Source organism: Rhinopithecus roxellana, chromosome 9 (genome assembly GCF_007565055.1).
Source record: "Rhinopithecus roxellana isolate Shanxi Qingling chromosome 9, ASM756505v1, whole genome shotgun sequence".
Classification (NCBI taxonomy): domain Eukaryota; kingdom Metazoa; phylum Chordata; class Mammalia; order Primates; family Cercopithecidae; genus Rhinopithecus; species Rhinopithecus roxellana.
The window spans coordinates 80131279-80155010 of NC_044557.1; the positions used below are offsets into that span (position 1 = coordinate 80131279).

The 23732-nt window shown below is 36.9% G+C and overlaps 1 protein-coding gene across 6 annotated transcripts in view; it reads right to left on the reverse strand.

The window, feature by feature from the left end:
* Positions 1-22548, reverse strand: part of TRPS1 (transcriptional repressor GATA binding 1) — a 261133-nt gene extending 238585 nt beyond the window's left edge. For 2 of the 6 annotated variants that reach the window (XM_030937672.1, XM_030937669.1), the window contains exon 1: positions 21948-22547. The gene's annotated coding sequence lies outside the window, so the exon portion shown is untranslated. Of the gene's footprint in view, positions 1-21947 lie in introns of all 6 variants that reach the window. The other 4 variants (XM_030937671.1, XM_030937670.1, XM_030937667.1 and 1 more) reach the window with 3 other exon arrangements.
* Positions 22549-23732: the final 1184 nt, after the last annotated feature.

A 23732-nucleotide genomic window follows, 5' to 3' on the forward strand; every position in this document is an offset into this window, starting at 1 on the left:
GGTGCTGTGCTTTCAGTACCTTTCTTCTAATAATGTAATTATTTAGCTTAGACGTTTGATGGAAAACTGTAGTTATTAATAATTGGTTTAGTATTATTTTTATCATGAGGTCATGGTTTTCTTTTAAACACATTACTTTAAAAAGAGTTGCGTACTAAATCATACATTAAAGGGATTTCTTTGTAATAAAGCATCTCTAGTTTTAAATACTATAACTTATGAAATCAACTCATGTTGTCAACTGAAAAACTCTCCCCTACAGAAAGCAATGCTAGAAACTGAAGTGTTACAAATTAAAAAGAAGAATCTAAACTTCCTCATTTAAAAAATATATATATATTTTAAAGTTAATGAAGGGGTCCAGAGATAAATCCTGTCACCTACAAGTTAAAATGGCCACCTCACATCCAGTTATATATCAACTATTTTCTTTACCTAATATTAGGCACACTGGAAATCTCAAGGCAAAAATGAAGCAGTTGGATACAAATTCTATGAAACAATATAGCTCAGTTATTGCAAAATATCTCTTGTGGAAAAATTTCAGAATAGCTCTACTAAAAATACTAATTTTCATGATATGGTCTTACTAATATAGACTTCTAGAAAAGGAAATTAATACAGAGGGTATAAAAAGCATGCCCTTAACAAGAATTAATTTAAAAAGAAGCTTGATGATGTAAAGAAGGCAAAAAACTTGATAGGGATCCACGTATAGCAACTGTCTTAAAAGTTCATAATTTAAGAAAAATACAAAGGCCTCAGTTCCCAGAATGCTAAAAATATAGTAGCCTTATATACATACATAGCCTTAGTCACTCCAAAAGGCTTCATGTGTTTGTAAAACTATTACATTATAAGGTAAATTTTGATTTACTGAATATGACTTTCTTTATAGTTTCTGATTGAGAATGCATGAGACACACACTTCCATCTACTCAAGAATGTTTATGTAAGTAAACATACTTCAAAGTATCAGAAACACTTTAAGCAGCTCCTTGAAAACTCTGTATGAGAAAGTACATGACTAATTTAAAGACTAATAATACATTTTCATTAATTAAAAAATAGTACTTTATCTCAGTTTTAGTTATCTCAATAAAAAATGGGCAATTTTGTTATATTCATTTGAGGTTATTTTTTCAGACTGTCCTTCTTTGCCTTATTCCTGGATTCATTAATAATCTAAGCCATCATTTTAAATTTTTTCGTATTTACATTAGTGCTTAATTTTAATATGTGACTTAAAAAAAAACAAAAACAAAAAAAAAAAAAAACATGACTTTTTGATAGCCAGAGATCTCCTCCCACAGTAAGGAACTCTCTTTTTTGCATTAATCTCATGCCTCTTACAGTTCACCCAATGATCACAGGTGAATAATAAGATTTAAGGATGAGTAACTGCTGATGAACCCAATTTGGGATCTGGCAAGAGGAAATTAGAGCGTCAAATAAAGGAGGGGCGGCAGCAAAGAGGAAGCAAAAGAGAAGACAAGAGGGAAGAGAGTTTATGGAGAGAGGAAGCCAAGTTGGGAAGTGGGGAGAAGGGCAGGCTGGCCATGGGATGCGACGCGACAGGGCAGAGGAGTGGGGAAAGGCGGGCAGGAGGCGGCCTCCACACAGCTGGCAGGGCAGGCAGCGCTGGGAGAGGGAGGAGGAGAAGGAGGCTGCAGGCACCGCGCAGCAGTCGAGGATGAGCGAGGTAACCGGAGGGAACGGGCGCACACAACTGCTTCCGCAGGACTTCCTGCGATAACACGCCCACAGCCCGGGCGCCGAGCACGCGTGGTGGCGGCCGCAGGCCCGGGGCTCCTGAGAGAGCGAACGCCAACGACACACACGCAGCTCCTGTCGTGTCGCCGCTGCCGCCTAGGCAGGGCCGCAGACAGCAGCCTCCTTCCCAGACTCAGCCAACTCACTCTCACCGTAGTTGCTCCAGAATCCGTGAAAAGAAACTGGAACGCTATTTCTGTTCCTGATCTGCAGTTCTGATTTTTTTTTTCTTCTTAAAAATAAAAGGAAAAATTTTTTAAGGAAAATGTCCTTTATTATCATTATTATTACTACCATTTTTATTTCTCTGGCTACACTATCCATTAAAGCACACTGAGTCTTTAAAGCTCTTTCATAAAATATAAATTACTTAAAAATCTAACCGACACACTGGATAATAACTGATGCAAGTACTGTTTTAAGTCTAATTCTAACCACGCTTTCTTTTGTGTGTGTGTGTGTTTGTAACACACATAAGCCACCTCAGATTCAAAGCTGTCAAGACCCCATGTGGAGCAGGGGTGGTTACCCAGGAGTATAAATACACTAAGAAATACAAAGCCATAGGATTATCAGGACAGTACCACATCCCTGTCATTCAGCAACTTCCCCTTACAAGAGGGTGCTGATCACAGACTTTTTACTGTAATGGAGCCAAGAAGAGACAGTTACTTAAACTAATAGAGTTCTTTTTTTAACAAGAGACTGCAGATATCGCTACAGAAAGAATACTGGTTGGATGTTTCCTGAATTATTACTAAAAACATTTGTTTAAACGTCTCATATATAAAGGTGACGGCCTTATCTCTCTGACAATGAATTAGGGCCTAAGGAGAAAGCAAATTGGAACAGTGTTAACATTAAAAAGTCATCTAGTCTTTGAAATACTATTATAATACTAACTTGGAAGATAGAGCAACTCAAATCTTGTTCACCCACCAGATAAGAAACAAAGTAGAGGGAGCCTCAGCTCTTGGGGCCAGGCTGCCTGGACTGAAATCCTGACTCTGCTACTTGCTACCTGTTGTAGCCTAGGCAATTCATTATACTTTCCTGAGACCCAGTTCTCTCCATTCTATAAAATGAACATGACAGCACTTTCTACCTCAAGTGAAGACAATACACAGCAGACTGCTCAACCAGTATGAACCAGGATCAGCATTTTAAGGTGGCCCCAATGGAAGACGAACCTCTTGAAACGCAGCCTTTCCCTGGCCAATCTAGCTCACCTATGGCCTGTGGTTGCACTCACTTTTATTTAGTAATCAGTGCTTAGCTGCGCATCTACCAAGTCAGTTATTACTACACGCAGCTCATTTCTATGCAAACCGTGTCCAGCCTTTGGGCAAAGTTTGCATGCCCTCTGCTCCCTGATGTTCACAAGTGAAAACACTAAGCCCAACACATTTAATAATGTCCTCCTTCCCATCATTAAAGGGCACCATGCAGCTTTAGCAGCCAGGAAACTAGCCCAGCACACATGCTGTGCAGCTGGCAATAGAGGCATCTTCAACAGCATCCACTCCTACATACAGTCTGATAAGGAACATTTTAATGGAGCCAAACATCCATTTCCTTCCTCTATTTCTGCATTTAGCAAACAGGAGAGCCGGACAATCATATCAGGGATTATGAAATGGCCACTAAGGCTACCAGAACAGCAGGTCTAAATTTCGCCTACTCACTTTCAACCAAAAGTATGCACCCTTTCAGTTGTGGAAAAGTACAGAGGATTTTAAAAACCCCTACTTATTAACTAGCATGTACTCTACAGTGAAACTGTTTCTAGTGTCGCTTAATTTGCAAAATCCAAGCAGATATTACTTTTAAAAATCCAGTGAAACTGTTTCTACTGTCGCTTAATTTGCAAAATCAAAGCAGATACTACTTTTAAAAATCCAACTATCTCTTTCAAAGGATTTGTAAAGTTGCTTATAGACATAAGGTGACATCAGAAAAGCATGTTGGTATAATGCAGTTAGCTAAGGTTTCTAGGAAGCTTTGGAATGTTTTGTTTTTAAAGAAGGGATAGATAAGTGCAAGTCCTACAAGTAATGAACTGTCCTAGAAGCAAAGAAATTCATTAAATAGCTCTCCTTGATTTCTCCTTCATTGTCCCACGTCCATACAGATTTGGGAATGCACAATAATAGCAGGGCTTAATTTTCCAGAGCTGTTTAAAGTAATATTTAGCTGCTTAACAGAGTTAAATGTTAAATCAAAGGGACTTCCCAATTCTCAGATAAAATAATTTTTTAAGTTAAAAAAAAAAGAAATTCTTAAACCTCAAAATTGTTCCCAGGCTTTTAAGACGAAATTAAAAATGATTAGCAAAAATCAAACATTCAAAGAAATCTCAGAGGCATTGTTGTTCCAACATGAAAAACGTCTCAGCAGCTATTATTCAGTTATCACTTGATTGGCTATCGCTCAGGGAAACATGAATATTAAAAATATTTGAGCAAAGAGGAATACAATATCCTCTTGCTGCCATAAACCTGGGCATCTTAAAGCAACATTACCTATGGTTGTGCTCAGCTCCTAACCCTACTCATCAATATTCATGGTACATCTCCTGAGTCTAAATCACCCTTGCCCCCTCAGCATGCAAGCATTGGACCTACTTACAAGTAACTTTCATCCTGAAGCCAAGACATAAGCCATTGTCCTCAAACATCACAATACAACCTTTGGGCCTGAGAATATTCAAAACATGGACGTTAAAAAGGCACATTTCTGACTCATGACCTTAGAGCCTAATGCTGTTATCCTCAGTTAAGGACACATCATTTATCACCTTGCATCTCTGATGAGTTCATAGTGTCTCACATATAATACAAGTAAAGTACAAGCCTGCTTGTGTTCTCTTTTTCCTATATTTTTCAAATGAATTCAGGCTTCCCCTTTGCCTTAGTTTCACTGGCACTGTTCTACTTCGCTAAATGACATTAATCGATAAAAGGCAGGATTTGAAAGCACACTGCAAAATACAACATACTACGTTGCAACCAGTGGTATCCTACCTTAGGAATGATACATTAGGGCAAAAATCAAGAAACATATATAACTTATGCAATACCAGGTAATATTTATTTTCTGCTGAAACCTCACAAACCAATTTCACAACTTTCTCAGTACCTGAAAGTGTATGTTGCCAGCCAAAGTGTTCTTCCCCTATGTTCCTACTTAATGCAACACTTTTGAGAACTACTGCATCCAAGTCATTTGTAAAGGGAACAAAAATGAATTAGGTATGCTCTCACTCTCCTCAGGTTCGTGATGCCCAGTAGCTTCTGGTATGAGCTATGCTAAAGCCACACATAAATGGGAGCACAAGGTGAGGATGTTTTAACCTAAATGAGTAGAGGTAGAAGAATATAGAGGCGAACATACCGAGGAACAGGCAGAATCCCTGTAGTAACGGCTGCATAGAAGGCATTTCATAAAGAGGGAAGAATATGAACAAAAGTCAGTGTGAGAATGTTCTAGGACTAGAAAGCACTACAGTAAGGACAGACACATGATGTAGTACAGATGGAACTGGTAAATTGGGGGCAAATTGAAGGGTCCTGAATGCCAAGTTAATGGTGATAATCAAGTTTAAAAGCAAGTACTCATGGAGGCTGAGTTCCATATTGGACCTCAGAACCAAGTTAGGTCTAGAGGTGAAGGCTCAGAAGTTATTTCATTTGGATAAAAAGCTAAAAGCATAAAATCCTCCAAGAAAATTGCATAGATTAAGAGAACATTCAATGACAGACTAGAACCAGTGTGGCAGAGATGCAGTGCCTGGAAGCCAAGCCAGAAGAGATACTCAAGAGAATGGCTGGCAGCATCCAATTCATCTGAGAGATGCAGTCAGATGGAAAGACCATTGGGGCCTGGCTTCCATGAGGCTACTGGCGACTTCAATACAGCAATGTCAACAAACAGAGGAGCCTTGGCAGATATCGCTTAGTTGAGAAATGGAGATTCACATGAAATGAAACCCAGATTCGGGCATTCAATATTTTCTCTACTCTGAGGTTATTTTTATTTTTATGTCTGAGTAGGTTTCTCTTTTATCTGAAACAGAACAAACTCCGTATCTGACTTAAAAGCATTCTAATTAATAAATCTCAACAAGCAACGTTTTGACTTTACCATGGCACTTGCAAGTTGAAATCCATCTGGAAATAAATAAAAAGTAGCTGTTTGTTTTGTTTTACCTTGTCTTGTTCTAAATTTTCAAAGGAGCCATATTCAATACTTGTTGTTACCTAAAATCCATCCCTTGCTTAAAACCTAATCTATCTCTCAGCTTCATTAGCCATGTATAAGCTACAGAATTGCATTTGGACTTTTCCTAGATTCCAAGAATGGTCCATAATCAGTCTACAATTGGATTATAATCCAAATACCAGAAGATAATGCTATTTAACTAGCTTCTATAAAATATCCACGATAGTCTGTGTTCACAAATATGCCTCATGAGAACAATTATAAAATAGTTTAAAGAATGTCTGAAAAGGAGTTTTCCAAAGTAGGTGACTACATTAGCATAGTTGTGATTCAGGGCATTTTCAATACAGTTAAGTGTATACTGATTTATCAGGAAGGCAAATCCCTTAAGAGGTGGAAATAAACATTAAAATATAGCAACTCATTTAAACCTTTTCTGGATATCACCTGTTATAAAAACCAACCAAAAAACAGTGCTTTCTGATAAACAAAGCCCAGAATAAGAGCTCTGTTGCCTTATTTTGATCTGCAATGCCAAGAGTACATGAAAAGGTTCCAATCTCTCAAAGTCAAAGAAGAAAACGAGCTATTTTACATACAGGGGGAGAATTATGTAAAAAATAAATAACACTAACAATATCATTAAGAAAAACTAGGGCTCATAAGCACTGATAGAGTTTCCTCTGGTTCTATAAGGTATACAATGAATGACAAATTATAATTCACAGTCTGGGTGAAAAATAAACTTTGCTAATAGCCACAGGACGAGAAGGAAAAAAACTAGATGATTATGTAATAATAATGGAAGTTTTCAGCCTTTCTTCATATAGTACGCTCACCACACCAAGAAAGAAATTTTACGTGGGATGATCAGCATAATAGTCAAAATAGTTCCTTAACCCATTTTAAAATTGCCTTTTAATGTTAAAGATCATTCTATAATTTTCTGATTTAATTGATTATATCTGATGGAATGAGTAAGATTATTTTCCACCAGCAAACTGTTTCATTTAAAGGAATAACTATTTACAAGCTATTTATAAAAAAGGCTTTTCACTTGAAAGAAACATTAAAGAAACAAAAACAAAAAAGACAAGGCTGCCTTCTGGCTAAGAGACAGAGAGGAAAACCCATGCAAATGAAAGTACAATGTCTTCTTCACCCTGCGACTCAGGATGAACTGAACGGGGTTCAAATACAGACTGGACCAGCCCAGGCGTTTCCAGGGTCTGACACACCTCCTCCTCCTCCACCTCTTCCAGCATTTCAAAGACATTTCTGGAGCTGTGCTCTGAAAAAGCTTGGGGCTGTCTTAGGTTCAACATCTCTCTGCATGATTTTAAAGAAATATTTACCACAATTCTTTAATATCCAGAGGTGAAAATGACAATAGCATTGGGGTTGTAATGTGTGAATTTCACTTATGCGGGCATTCACCCTTTGGACTATACAATATAACTATTAGGTGTGGAAGATAAGAAACAAGGGATTTAGGTAAAATACCTCAGAAGTCTAAGAAGACAGAGAATTATTCCTGTATTTCCACTCCAACAAAGTAAATGATTAAAATTAGCTTAACTGTAATCAATAAACATAAATTGCATCCATGTTGTATGGTGGAGGCATGGCTAAAAATGGAAAGTTGAGAAATTCTAAAAGAAAAATAGAGGCATTAAATGTATATTTTAAATTATTTTCACTACATTTGAAGTTGAAATTGATCATTCAAAAGACAGGATTCACAAGGAAAGTATTTAAAATAAATGAGGTTCTTTAATTTTTCTTTCATTAGTTTTTTATAAATGCTGAGGAGTTTATGTAAAACACCACTTATGGTTTTTCCAGCCAGATTTTAATAACTAATTGCACATTTCAAGCCTAATCTCACAGATGCTGTCTACAGTTTTTCAACCTGCCAAGGGAACTATGGCATTATGAATAAAGAAACATCCATTTCATGGAAGATAAAAAATATCCTTAATTCAAATGGACTATTTTTAAAAATATTACTCTCTATATAGATAAATGTTAAAGCTGCTTTAAGCTAAAAGAGTAATACAAACTTAGCTTCTTATTAATGACCATTTTCATAACCAGTTTTTCAGTACCAATTAGATTTTATCTAAATGAATCCAACATTTCTATTGCTAAGGTGTTTGAACAAAGCATTGAGCCTAGATTTTTCGCAGTAATTCTTTAACTTTCTGTGACAGCTTCTAAACATTTGATGCCCATCAATCTAAAGTATTGATAAAGAAATCATGTGAATGGATCAACTGATTCATTATGATCATCCATTTCTCACTGCATCCTAATAAATGACATTTTAATTCTATTCTCATATCCATGTGCAAAAGGAAAAGTAAAGATTAATGAATCTTAAATAGTGAGATTTCCTCAGCAAACATCAAAATCATCTAGTGTTTGACGTATGAATGAGGATGGTAAACACACCCAAGTTCTAGTTCAGTCCTTTAACCAAGTAGGGGGAAGGCACCTTTATGTTCAGTTTTTTTGTTTATAAAATAAGATCATGCTGGAATGGACAGTAGTTCAAGTCCTTTCTGTCACTCAGAATAAAACATGACCCAGTGGTCACTCTGACATACCTGAAGTCAAGAAAAACAAAGAAGTAAAACCAAACTTGAATGGCAGATTTTAGACTGACCAGCTGAAGAAAGTTCCACCATTGAGAAAAGAAGTGTTTCCTTGGCCAGGGTCTATTTCTCCATAACAGAATGTTGGAAGACTCTTAAGCCTAAACCCTTATTTTTTGGCTTTTATGGGAAGCTGAACATTGTACACTTTGGCACAATGTGTCCAAAGCAGAATAGATGGGGGCCAGCTCTTACAGTGAAATCACAGAACTAAGAGAGTCACCTCAGAGACTACACCATTTACCCTACATCTGACTTCAGAGAGGTGATTTCATTTATTCTTCCGTTTATATGTTTTTGCGCATGGTTTTATTAATGTAACCTAATGAAATAAAATGTACATTCTGTTAGTTCAGAAAGTCAGTTAATATATATGTACATGATCTTTTGCCAAAAAAAGAGTTGATCAATTATTTTTACAATGGTGTTTATGAAAAGAAACCCCCACATTCTCCCACATTAGGAAAAGATGAAAAGAGCTATTGAACTTTTCATAATTTATCTGTACACAGAGGCTTCGAATTAAATCTAAAAACATCATCCTGCCTCTTCTATTGTATTCCAAATGGGCAAATTTTTTAAATTACACTTTCAAAATAACACGTTAACAAGATTCAAAATCAGCACATTATCTTAATTACACAACACCGATGTGATTACATCGGACCAAACATTTTGGCAAAACGTTTGCCTGACATCACAGGAACCAAACAAGGGGGTGGCTAGTTGAAATGTCCACATTTCTACCAGTGGAGACACCAAAATATTGTTAAACACATTCTACTAGCAATAGAAATAATGAGCTCTCTCAGAACCAATTCCACTTTCCAGGGCCTAGTATGGGTAATGTATTAGAGATACTAAGTTTGCAGTTTGGTATCTGAAATTTACTTAGGGCCTAATGCATTTATTCCTCTAATGAAAATGTTTTCTAATAGTATTGAAGATGTATGTGCAGAGCTGTTACTTGTTTACAGTAGCAGCTTATTTGTCTTTATACATAATTACAATTTAAGCATGCCGATCATCTCAAGCAAAGCGTCGAAAAACAAAAACAGCCGACAAAACCAGAGAAAGCTTTCTTTACTCTAAAATGTCTTTACATTAAAATATGTCAGATTAAGTCTCCACTCTACATACAGATTTAATTTTAACCCTGTGTCTGGGCAGTATTTTAAATTTTTTTTATCACTTTTGGAGAATTCTACAGAACTATCTTAAGCTAGTTTCAAACCTGGTAAAAGCTGTGAGTTTTTTTTTTTTTCTTTTTCCTCCCATCAAATTTTGAGATATAAAATGCATCATGTCTAAATGAGAAACAATCAAATGTCATATTATTTTACATCATTCATAGTTTTCAACTAACCACAAAAATACTATATAATTTTCCAACATCACTGTTTTGTTGAAGTGAAAATGACTTATGAAAGGATTTCGCTCTAACTACTCTTTAGAAATGACCAAAATATCTTATCATGAAAAGGTGTGACAGGAGAACTGAAATCACTGATGTCTCAATTTCTGATGCATCAAAACGTTTCTGAAAAAACAACATAAGAGAAAATAATACAAAATAAGTGCAAAATTCATTTGCATTTTATAGGCAATAACAAGGTTTCTGGAATAAGAAAACCCCAAAAAGATAAAGTACTTCCTCTACTTTCTGATAAGCTTTAAAAGAAAAAACTAAACCAATTATTTCAAAATCAATAGACTTCAAGCAATCCAAGAGAATTTGGGAAACATTTCTCTAAAAACTAATCCAGAACACAAGGTGTCAGTTTGGAAATAATGGAAGCATATTTCGTTTTAAAAATCTAAAACTTTTTAAAGACAAAAATTCAAGTTAACATCCCAGTGATTAACTCTGGAACCGCTTAGCCAAAAACAACTTTCGGCACTTAAAACATAAAACTGTCAGTTTCCTCTGCTTGGAGACAAAACATACAAAAAGCAAACATTCACAGTTATATTTTCCTAGACATGAAAGATAGAACTAACTTTCATAAAAGGTGATCACTCTGAGTATTTCTACCTGCTATGATATTCCTGTCGTAGCTCCTAAAAATCAGTTACAAATTCCAAACCTCAGAACTATCCTTAATAGATGGCTACTATTCCAGTTTGCGTTACTCCCTAAACTTGATGGAAATACAATCATTTATTGAACTACACTAGCTCAACGCATAAATACGTTAAGCAGCCTGTGACTGATGTTATTGAATTTATAAGCTACCAGAAACAAGTAAACTCCTTACTGTAGACCTCAAAGAGTTGATAACATGATACTTGGCATTCTACTTCTTGGGAATCTAAAACATAATGATGGTGAGAATCTTTTAAGTATTCTTTCTGCCCTAAATCCTGAAAACATGATTTTCAAGCATCATCCATGGTCAAATGGTCAAATTCATATTTATAAACTTGGAATAGAGAGTTTGGTGGAAGTACTGCATAACTAAAATTGACTTTTTTTTTTTAAGCCAGAACTATGTCACAGGTGGTGCTTGTAATTGTTTCAAAACTACACAACTTTATTTAATTCCATGCAATGCATTTCCTCATAGAAATGGAATAGCAAACTCCTACTCAATAGCAAACAATAAAATAAAATAAAATCAAGTATATAAGCTTCTTCCTCTTCTTAGACACTGCCCCCAAAATGGAAAAGTTATAAAGAAAGGTAAGTAAAAATCCTGCAGCTTACACATTTTTCCACTGAGAAGGTAAATCCTTACTCCAGAAACCAAAATATTAGACCCCAAACAGTGTGGAGGGAAGAGGGGTAGGAGGTTGAAAAAAAGAAAAAAGTGATGATCAAGCAGGGCAGAATAAACCAGAGGAAGCATGCTTGGTCTCAGCATAATTTTCTTTAGCATCCTAAAATCAACGACATCACGCAGCCTATGATCTCTGCTTACTCTTCTGAAAACCATTCAGAGGATTTTCAAAAAGGAAGAAATCTAGTTGTGCTTCCAAATGCCAAATGAACTTACAGGACCTTCCACTCCTGAAGGAAAACAGCACAGTAGCGCACCAGAAGCTAGAGAATGCTTTTTGTCACGCAAAGCCGGAACTGATGAGTGTGACCCCAATGGGGTTTATCTAAAATTCCCAAGTACAACAGGCAAAGGGGTCAAAGTTTTCTATATCAGAGATATATAAATAAAGCCATATGCAGCAACCATTCCTTATGTTATCATGGATTATACAGTATCCTAGTCCCCCTTCTGTTCAGACATATATACATGTCTCTTTTAAAGAAGGAACTGAAAATGGGAAAAATTACAAGGAGGGAAACCTGCTAACACTAATATCTACCCCCAGTTTTCCAGCTCTAATCATTATTGCTCTCATTTTTAAAATGTTAGTATTGCCAAGGACACACTGAATTGTTCAGAGAGTGAGAAGAACATGTATGTGCATAATTATGTGTTAACAGTGATATACTGAATTATTCTGGGAGTAAAAAGTACATGATATACATAAATGTACACAAATACATGTAACACTAAATACAAATATGCGTAACACTAAATGTACACAAGTATGTGTAACACTGAATACAAATATGTGTAACACTAAAAAGCTGAATGTTAGACACAGTGAAGATGCAAGATCGTGTACACATATTTTCACATAAAATGTGTATATTATTATTTTTACCAATGACCTAAAATCGACTTACTGACAGCTTTCTTAAAGCTTATTAAAGTAAAAAGAAAAAGTAAAATGTGTTATAAATAATCAGGGCATTCCTTCAAAAGCACAAGTTTTCTTAAAAACGGGACTTTAAAAACAGACTAAGCAGTGATGGGATAGAGTAAAATAGTTTATTATAATTGAGGTTTAGATGACAGTGGGTTTCTTACAGTAATTTACCACATCATACATCCAAAGAATGTAATTCAAATGCATTATAAATACAAAGGAGAAATATCTCTTAGTGTTTGTTTATAAGTTACAGAAAATAGTGTTTCAAATTTTTCAATCCTTGAATGTGTAACTGCTTACACTAACTACTTGAAAACAAATTATTTTCTAAAACTTCCCTAAGTTTGCAGAACTGAGGAGCAAATTTTGCAATAATCTTCTAAAAAGGTATACTTCCAATATTAATTTAAAGACAGCTTAACATCATTCATATTTTTTAATTTATAATTTAAATATAATAACTCATACAAAAATTCAGCAGCCGAATACAGGCAAAACGTATCATTTTAAAAGCTCTCAAAGGTATATCAAAAAATAATTGAGAAAAAATTATTAATCATACAACAAAGAGATGAATATGTATTGAAAAATTTAGTAATAGGGGCCTTGATTAAAATTAATATATATATGACCTGTCTTAACTTGGCATCAAAAAGCAAAGCAAAAACAAATGCAAAACTTTCTTTTAGGAACTTTTATATGTTCAGCAGCTACTTAATAGGATTGAGAGAAAATGGGCTGATGTACTTATTTCCACATCTTGCAAAGCTAAAGATGATATGCACATAATGACATCACAAAGTAGGCACAAGCAGAATTTGGTTTTTAATTTGTTTTGTCTATCATGGTCTCATTTCAGAACCAAAATTACAATTAAATTAACCATCAAATAGGTGTTGGGATGCATTAAGTAATTAAAATGGGCATTACAAAGACTAAAGTCATTTCAAAAAATATGTAATATGTTAAAATTCCATGTAGTGCCTGTAATGTAAAAACATTCTATGCAAGTGAGACTGTAGCTATCCTGCACGTACATGTACGCACTTAGTTAATATGAAGCCACAAATTCATATGTTGCACTTGTGCATAGCTCAGAGAGAAAAAGCTAAAACTAGATTAGTAACGCTTGATCCCTTTGTACATGAAGTGTATCATGTAATAGAGAAATTAGATTCCACAAACTAACTTCTGCCATATATTTTTACACTATTTATAAACGTACCTGATCTTCCGTATGATACATAGAGAAACTGAAATAGCAATTCATATGGTATTATAGAATCTAATCAGGAAGCACGTTATATTATTAATGTTTATTGATTTGTAAGCTTTATACATTCTGTCCAAATTCTACAAGTAAAAACAGCTCTGAAATCCTTTTGATCTTTCTTTTTCTACAGCTAAGGTATTTTTAGTGTTTAAATAGCAGTTGATGTCTTACCTATTGTCTTATACAGTACTGGATTCATTCCTGGTTACTATAATACTCAATTTAATAACTAATAATATTAATGCTTTTTTCAAGCTTGGGACATATACAGTAGATAATATAAATATGCTTACTATTTTTTATGATACTATACTACTCACTATCATGAATACAAAGTAGTTAACAGATAAGGTTATTATTAATGCAAACAAGAGAACCATGCTCCCCTCAAAAAGAAAAAAAAAGAAATGGAACATAAACTGTAAATACTCATATATTTCCTTCTAACACTATCTAGTATAGAAGACAAATAGCTAACAATAAATCATCTGCTTATTCATGTTAAATAAATTTAATATGTACATTAACTTCTGACTTACTTAAAAGTATATGGAATATTTTCCAGAGCCTATTTTGACTGTGTCAATTACCTTAGATACCAAAGTTATTGTATTGTGTTGCTTGATGAAATAGGACATAGAGCAACCCTCAAAACCAGTATTACAAGCCTGGCAAATAGCATCACATTTGGGTGACGCACAGAATCCATCACCCTAGGGAAAAACGCATTGGGTCATAGTACAGAGTCTTTACATGCTCCATATTATTTCCACATAACGTTTTGAGATGATAGAATTGCAAACTATAAAGTGGTAGCCCATAAAATGATATACTCACAAACAGTCCGGTCCCTTAACTGCTCCTCTCAACAGAAATGAGACTTAAAAAATGATCTCAGAAGCATTTCTTAAAATGCGCTGAAAGGTGGCATTTTGATTTATAATTTTTTTCATTTAAAAAAATTCCTTAGGAAATTCAGAGCAGATATAAGTATTATGATAACAATTGATTCATTATGTTTAAACTCCATACTCACTTCAAACTTTTAGACTTCACAATGTAGGTCATGTTAACTCCTTAAAAGATTCACGTTTCAAGTACAGAATTAATAGTTAGCATTCTAAATTCCACCATCAAAATGTGTCTGAGTATTATCTGTCTATGTACATTTCGTATATAAAACACCTATAATAGCATGCACATATAATGGCAATAATTCAAACATAGCAAAGCTATCGTGAGTACTTCAAACATTTGCAGGCAATTACACTGCTAGAACTCCTCTCATATTATAGGTATTCTATGACTAGCTACTAAAAAATTACACAAATCAAAATGTGTTACCTTTGTTCAAATAATACCGCTGTTCATTATACGACAGAAAATGTCATCCTTAACCTCTCAGGAACCAAGATAGTGGTGGATTCTTGGAGCAGAAGTAGTGCAGAATGGTTTGAGGCAAAACCGAAACATATTGTTTAAGTAAACCTTAAGGGGAGGGGAGCATATGCGCAATTGATGGATTTTTTTTTTTTTTTTTTTTGGTATCATCTTCCACAAAGCCTCCCACCAACCCCTCCCCACCACTTACCAGTAAACAATCTGCTGATATTAAGGGAATACAACTCCAAACACCTCCCTTTGCCTTCTTTCCTTCTTGCTAAACTTGATTGCTTTTCCCTCAGTTTTGTAGTAACAAACAATATTCATTAAATAAAAATTTATTAACAGATGCAGCCATAACATGAAATATATGTTCGAAAACTTTGTAATAAATAAAATGAATCTAGATTTACTCCAAGAAACTTTCACTATGCTGATGTGAACAACATATACATTAAGTTCCTTAAGTTTTTCCAAACAAATCTTTAAAGGAGCCATGAGCAAAAGAGGAATGCCTATGATTTGAACTAGAGTCTGTAACTCTCGCAAGAAAAACTGAGAAGCATAACAAGTAAATCAAAACTGTCAAATTTCTAAGCAGAGAACACTTCAATACCCCAAATATGCGGAATGCTTTTTATAGTCACAAATGCCTTAAAGACTAAACTCTTCCTTGTGTGACAATTGTCACTATATATATTATTCCTTAAATGTGCTCTAAGGAAGGAAGGAAAAAAAAAAAAAATCTATCAGGAACAATTTGGGTTAAAAGCAAAGTCCACGACAAGTAATCATAAGATTTAAACCTCAGGAACAATTCACCAAAGAAAAGTTGAGACAGTACTTAGTTCTGACCCACCAAATGGGGCAGAGGGCCTCATTTCTGGGTGGAGTGTCTTTCCCCAAGGAAGGGAACACTGGCACAAATCTTTTTGCCCCCTAAAAATATTTTCCTACTTGCCAGCTTCTGAAGTTGCCCTGATGTCAATCAACATCACCAAGATGTCTCTTAACTGGTGAAAGTTGTTGCCTGTGCAAAGTCAGAAAGAAAGAAATGACTATATTTTTTAAAAAAAGGAAACTATAAATACTGTTTGATAAATAGGGTTAAAAAAATCATCTAAAATTGTAAGAAAAAAAGAGCGGCCTGTAGAAATGCACTGACCCTTAAAATTAATGTTTTCAATCTAAAAATGCATTTTTGTAAAGTTTCATCTATTTTCCTTCCTCTGCACATAAAAATGATTAATGTCACATTTAAACTTCCACATTTTAGGCTCTTGCTAACAGGTGTCACATTCTTTATATAAACATATTCTTTGACCTGTGGCCATTGATAACCTTAATTAATTAATCTCCATTGAAACAAAAACAAATGGGTTTTTTTTTCCAAATAAGAAAGAAATAATGCAACGCAAATACCCACTCTCCCCAAAACCCAAAAACTGTTTAAGTTACGGTAACCTGAAATGCACCAAACATCACAAAGAGCAATTGGAGAAATCCAGCAGTGCTCAGCAGGAAAGATTTTTAATAACAGATTGAAAAACAAGAATAAAAATAACTGCATCAACAGAGCCTTTCTTCCTCAGGCCACAAGCCCGTTCTTACTTGAACTTTTTTTTTTTTTTTAAATGGCATTTTGGCCACTAAAACCAATCCAGAACATTATTAAAAGTTAAAAGCTACCAATTACTTCTGTCTGTTCTTTTAAAGCAAAGTTTGGCATTACGTCAGTTGGTTTAAAGAAAACAAGAAAGAGAGAGAGAAAGAGTAGGAGAGAAAGTTTCCTGCTTGTATAAACTAAACCACCAGGGAAGGTGTCTAGCCACTTGTAAAGCATTTACTGCAGGTTTTTAACAGCTAGAAACATTTTAAAAATTAAAAGTTTTCTGTTATTATTTTTAGCGAAACACACTTGAGAACGACAAGTGTATCCTTAATGTCTTCTTCGGGGTGTCTTAATGTTATATTTGTCTTTCAGTTATAGCTTGGAATCAGAAAATGATTTCAAATGATGCTCCAAATTTGAAGTACATAGATAATTTCACCTTTATTTTTGCTATTTTTTGGATTTGTGCTCTTGGAAAAGGGAAAAAAAAAAAAAAAAAAGTGGGATAGCAAAAAGTAAACCGCTACAATAATAGCTGCTATATGCTGCAGGGACCAGTCGAGTTTCCTCACCTAACTAATGCTTAACAATTAAATGGTTTTCATCTGTAGATCCTACTGCAACTTCAGAGATTCCTGAAGCTCAAAGATCTCTTTCTAACCAAAGTCAAGTTCTACATTATTATGTCCATCAGAAAACCAAACTAAAGGCCAAATTCAGTTCTCAGGAACAGGAGAAACACTGAGCGCTGTGACAGCTCAAAAAGTGATCATAATAATAAAATTGAAGGTATTATTTATAAAGGTCATATATAATTGATAGAATATTTTATACAAACAAATGACTTTGGCCCTACATACGTCGGAGGATAAATTTTGAAAAGTGGTTATATCCTCTGCAGCACTGTTTACTATTGAACAATGGCATAAAACAAGATTTGGTATTTTACCATATTTACTTTAATCCACAGGTTACAGCTTTCCGGAGACAAATTATTTTTAAAATTACACTAAAAAAAACCTCTACGTAATTTTTTAATGTAAATAATTGCAAAGTATGTTAGTCTTTTCCACACACGACAAGTACTCTTAAACAATTAGATTAAATGTCTACTTGGCAAAGGCTAGAAGAGCATCTTTATAGTATATCTAAGGGGGACTCAAAAATTCCATAAACATAACTATGATAGTAACAAAGAATTTACTTATTTCTGTATAATAACAAAAGATAAATGTCACTTTCACAGAGAAGCCATCACAGTAAAACCAAGTCTACGTATGCTGTCATTAATTTCCCAAAATTTCAACAAATGGTAAATAAGGATGATAAATGAGTACACAAGACTCAGAATTAGTTATCAATGGTATTAGCAGTTATCATCAGCAAAAGAGGGAGAAAAAGAAACCTATTACCTGAAAGCTTGACCTAGCAAGGATGAACAACAAAATACGAGCCCATAAGACTTGCCTGTTTTTATCAGATTGATTGTAACTTGTGAGCTGCAATATTTGGGACAGAACTGTCTGAGTTTATAGTTTTCTCTGCCTGCTAAAAACAGATGCAGACTACCACACTAGCTGTCCTGCGGAAACTAAATTAAGGAAAGGCAAATACCAAGTGGAAAGTTGTCAGCCTGTTGAATGAATGGCTTCATTTTACACACCAGAGAAATCTTCATAAGAATATGTTTTAATGTAAGCCAGTCATTTTATTTTAAGTTCATCACTTATTACAAAAATAATCATTCCTTTAAATCAATTATAGACACCTGCCCCTAACTTTCTTAAAGTCTATTTTGTTTTACACACATTAGCACAGTGTTGTTACACTATCGTTGCTATCAAAAGAAGAACCGAAGTTAAAATATAATTATTTTAAAATATTTGTGTTATGAAAAACGTTTAAAGGTCAGTTATCAGTATTTACTCCAATTTCAGATTTGAAATAAAGTTCCAGTTCAAACCCAATTTGCTGCAAGTCCTCTGAAAACTTTCAGTAATGTTTATTTACAACAAAGAAGGTAAGACAAGAGTTTATAAAAAACATACACTCTTTGGTTGCTTTCTTCATAAAAATGTACAGATCATTAATCACATATTGTAGGTTGTATATCTGTACACACATACACATATACATCTAATAATAGTAGTGATAATAGTACCATCACTGAAATACTTAATCGTAAAAGTTGCTTTTCTACAGATGCATGCATTTCCCTGTTTTAAAGGTTTTCCTTATGAATAAAGATTTCCGTATAGGAAGAGACCTATATGACGTAAATCAGAATAAACTCAGGAGTGGTAGGTGACTTAAACAATACTGAAAATATGGTAGTAGTATGTGTAACTCATTTAGGATTAGCACACTGATTCAGATCCTAAACTGGTTTTCAAACACGTACGCAGAAAATTTTATAAAATCATTTAAAATATTAGTCATCGAAATGCTAAGTTCTAAATTGAGTTGAGACTTCACAGCTATTATGACACTTTTCTCCTTACCTTTAATGTTATCTTTAATAGACAAAGGACAAAACCTAAATAGTAGCACAGACCCTCACAGCATCTAGAATTCAAAGGAGTGACAAGCATTGTGTTAATAACTTGCTACTTTCCACCACTTATTTTAAAAGTGTTAGACTAGCTATTATGTATGTAAAAGCAGTATACACATATATATCCTAACATATAACATACATATCAGGAAGCCATAAACATCAGCTTGCCGGTGGTAAATAACACTTTGCCAACAGAGCACTGATGAAGCTTCAGAAGGCCTCACATTTAGAGAAATCAAGTTATAATGTTGGCATTAAGACTCTATTTCCCCCTCAGGAGTTTTATTTTCACATTATTAACATCCAGAAATAATCGCCAAACTTTAGGATGTTACTAGCTAGCCCTGTATATTAAATTGAATCTAGAGATGTTTTTATCCAAAGGTGTAGCTTTAAAAGGAAGTTATGAAGTCCAAGGACAGAGAAACTCTAAGAATATGTTTGACTTGTTAGGATTAAGCACATCATTAATAAACTTTCACTTAAAGGTAAAAAAAAAAAAATCCTCAAAATGTTGGTATCATTTCCAGACTGTCCTGTCAGCATCATAACTTACAGGAAACGCTTCATCTTCCCATACAAACCCTGTATTTATTCACAACCCTGGCATACTTGGGGAAAGAAAAAAAAAAGCCCACACGATTTTAGATCCTGTTTGCTTTTATACGTTAACTGGTGGAATATCTGAGAGAGCCTTCTAAGCAAATGAGCGGCATGTAAAACTTCACAACAGTGAGTTCAGAAACTTTCATTCTCATTTTGTCCACGTCAAGAACTGGCTGCCCGCATGACTTTCCTTTGCTGTCCCTTGCATTTTTAACTCTGGCAGCCTTTCCTAAATGATCAACTTTTTCTAAAACCAGCAGGAAAGTAACATGATGCCAGCAAGATCCATAGGTTTTAGCTTCAGAGCTGGAGGACTTTGAAGAATTGTTGGAAGGTTCCTATTTTATTTTTGCTTTGAACAATCAAGTTTTAGCCAACAACCAGGCCCGGAGTTATCATTTCTTTGTAATTTTGTCTCAGGCCCTATCTGTATTTTTCTTTTGTACTTATTATCTCTCCCAGACCCTTTCCTGTTCACCTGGTGTGTTTACAAAAGTTCAGTGAATCTACAAAAGTTCAATGAATAGGCCTAACTTGTCTCAGATTTAACTTCTCCGCTGAGCTTCTCACTTACCTCGCTTAAACTCTAGCCGTGATTTTCCAAAATGGGATAAGAATGAATATTCTACCATAATTTAGATTCACCATTAAGATCCATGGCTTACTCAAGAAACTTTCAAAGCATCAAATATGAGGCCTAAAAAGATAGAGGGAAGTAAAGCCCGTCCTAAAATTTAATAAGTCCAAGATTCCCTCTGAAACCCACCAGTCCTTCTCACCCTCTAACTTAAATTGCTTTAGAGTCCTGGGGCCATAAAACAGTTACTGACTTCCCTGGGGAAGGGGGAAACACCACCATCTCAGACAGGTACTAACAAAAAAGCTTTCCCAGCCACAAAAACAGCTTTGCACTTCAAACAGCTCCCACCGCCGCCTCACCCTCAAATTATTCATGGGGTCCTATAACCCTGGAGTTATTTGGAGGGACAGCGATGTTTGCCTTGGCCTTTCAAAGATGCGTTTCTCTAGATCCCAAACAGGAACTAGACAGAAAGCAAAGCGTCTGTCCGCCTGGATGTCCCACCGCTGTCAGGCATTTAATCACCGGCCAGTGTCCCCTGACCCGCGCGACACATGGCGCATCAACCGCATCGCAGAGGAAGTCTGCCCCTTCCTCAGTCCCTAAGGAAGCGCCCGGGCTGCAAGGCCCTGCCACATGGTACGGACAGGGCACAGACCCCTCGGCCAAGCTGTCCTGAGCCGCTCTGAGGCGGGTGCACCAAGGGATGCGACACCGCCTTCTCCAGAGCCCATCTGGGCCTTTAAGGGAAAAAAGTTTGAAGCCTGCATTTGCAAACTCTTCAAAGCCAAAGGCAGTCCTGTGCTGTTTTCCCACTTTGGGGACCACACGGAGGTCCCTCTCTGAGACCCTCCCGACCCTCCCTAGTTCGCCCAACTTACTACTCTGCATGCTGGTGCCTAGTCTGCGCCCCGCTTGTCACGAGCCCCCAGAAAACTTGCAGTGGCGGCGGCGGCGGCCCCTCGGGTCCAACCACCTCCAGCTCCTCCGCTGCGCCCGGTAGGAGAGAATTAAAATCAGCCAGAAAGAGACAGCGAGGGGGAGTGGGGCTGCGAGGGGGAGGGGGCACTGGCCTGAAACTTCTTTTTTTGGCAAATGGGGATTTGTTTTTCCTCCTCCCCGGCGGCTGAACTTGACCCTGCTGACTCCAGGGGCTACTGCAGTTTGAAGTCGCTGGTTTCCAAGACTCAGATGCCTTAGACCCACCAAACGGAGGAGAGGAAGGGGTGAAAAGGGAGCAGAAGAGAAGAAAGAAAGAAAGAAATCACACGCTCAAAAAGGAAGAAAGAAAATGCATGTGAAACCCGAGAAGCCTGCGCTTGGCTTTCCGCACACTCTCCCTCTGCCTTTTTTTTTTTTTTTTTTTTTTTTTTTTTTTTTTTTTTTTTTTTTCAAAGAAAGTCACTTTTAATTCCCAGGGCTCCCCGCTCGCGATCGCCCACATTTTGCGCACACACGAGCGGGCGCTGCACTCGCGTCGCGGCGCCCCGGGCCCGGTCGAGGGGAGCCCGCGCCCCCCGCGCCCCCCGCGGCCCCCGGCCCCGCGGCCCGCCCGGGCCTCCCCTCCTTACCTGTTGATTAATCGTCAAGAACACCCTCGGCAGCCCGAAAGATGGTGGCGCGGCGGCCAAAGCCATGAACCGTCTTCTGTTGTTTGCAGAGTTGATCTTGGATTATTGCGGGGGGGAGAGAAAAAGGTCTTTCCTGCCTCCCCCCCTTTCACTCCCCCACCCTTATTTAAAAAAAAAAAGAGAGAGAGAGGGAGAGAGAGAGAGAGAGAAAGAGAGAGAGAAAGAGAAAGGAAATAGAGCAAGGATGTGCCCGGTGCCGGGTGGGAGAGGGGAGGGGGTGTTGTTTTTTGTTTAAAAAAAAAAAAGAAAGAAAGAAAGAAATAGGAAGGCGAGAGAGCAATCGAGAGGACGCGAGGTCTGAAGAAACCAGCAGCACCAAAAAAGAGGACGCTAGAGATTGCAGTGAGATCGGGTCTTTATCAGAAATGTTATCGCTTGTCAGGACCTCAGTCTCCGCGCATTACGTCAGTTTCAAGACACCAACACTATTAATATCAAAGGAGCCTTCGCGGAGGAAAGCGCCACCCCAGACCGAGCTCCCTTAAAGAGACAGCGCGCGTCCCCGCGCCGCCGCCGCCGCCCCGCCCGGCTCCGAGCACCCGCCGCCGCCGCCCGCCGGGACCGGCCCCGGCCGCGGCGAGCCGGCTGCGCGAGAACTTCGCCCGAGTCGGAGCGCCGCAAATGAGAGCCGCGCGGTGCAGGGACCCGGCTACCTTCCCGCCCCGCCTCTCCCCCCTCCTCCCTCCCCCACCTCCCGTCTGTGAACGTGCGGGCTGGAAAAGGAGGAAAAATCCAAACGCGTTAGGAATAATGTGATAAAGACGAGGACTTACCTTGGGGGAGTGGGGGGCAGGTGGGGGGCAGTGCGTGGCCGCCAAACCGACGTTCCCCAGACACTCAGAGATGCTAACAGAAACAACCTAAAGAACTCTCAAAGTCCTTTTACCTTTTCTGTTGTTACTTTCCCTTCTGTCTCTCAATTAAACGACGCAGGATGTGTGTGTGCGTGTGCGCCCCCTCCCCCGCCCTTTATCTGTGGCAAGAAGTCTTAGGACACCTAGTTGGTGATCAGGATTCCCCATGCTTTTCATGGCAAGAAGGCTTGAGGAGAACAACTTGAACTCTATCCTGAGTTGGAGAAGTGCGGACTGAGGTTGCTATGGTTTTCTGAGCTAAAGAGAAGCCAGAAACTCAATGGGTGCTTCAAGGGGGTACCACAAAATAGACAAAATGGGAACATTATTCAAATGCTGCAAAATTAATACATGCAATTTGGGGTTTTAGTAGCAGATAAGGAATTCTGAATTAAGCGTGACATTCTTTTTTACCTACTTTACATTTCCATATACTCTCATTGTTAAGAGAAATTGTGTCAACATAAAGTTCAATGGATTGAGCTTTTTTTCTTTTTCTTTTTCTTTTCTTTTTCTTTTTTTTCTTTTTGGCTTCTAAAGATGCAACAATGCATAAAACATTACCATGACAGGATTCAAAGTATAGTAGGTGTTAAAAACAAAGTAAACATTTATTGGGCGTTTGGACTTCATTTTCTTCAGTTGGGTGACTTTAAGTGGCATGTTTTTCCTCTGGTGAAAGTCAGTTTAAAGTAATTTTGTGCTAAAAGGAGAAACATCTTTCCTTTTCCAAACTACAAAATGATTAAAATTAGAATCTTAGAGAGGTACAATCACGAATCTGAGAGCCGAAGATGAAGTAATTTCCTCCAAAATATTTTTCACTAAATGATTCTTGCATCTTTTTAAAGAAAAGATGGGTATATTTTCC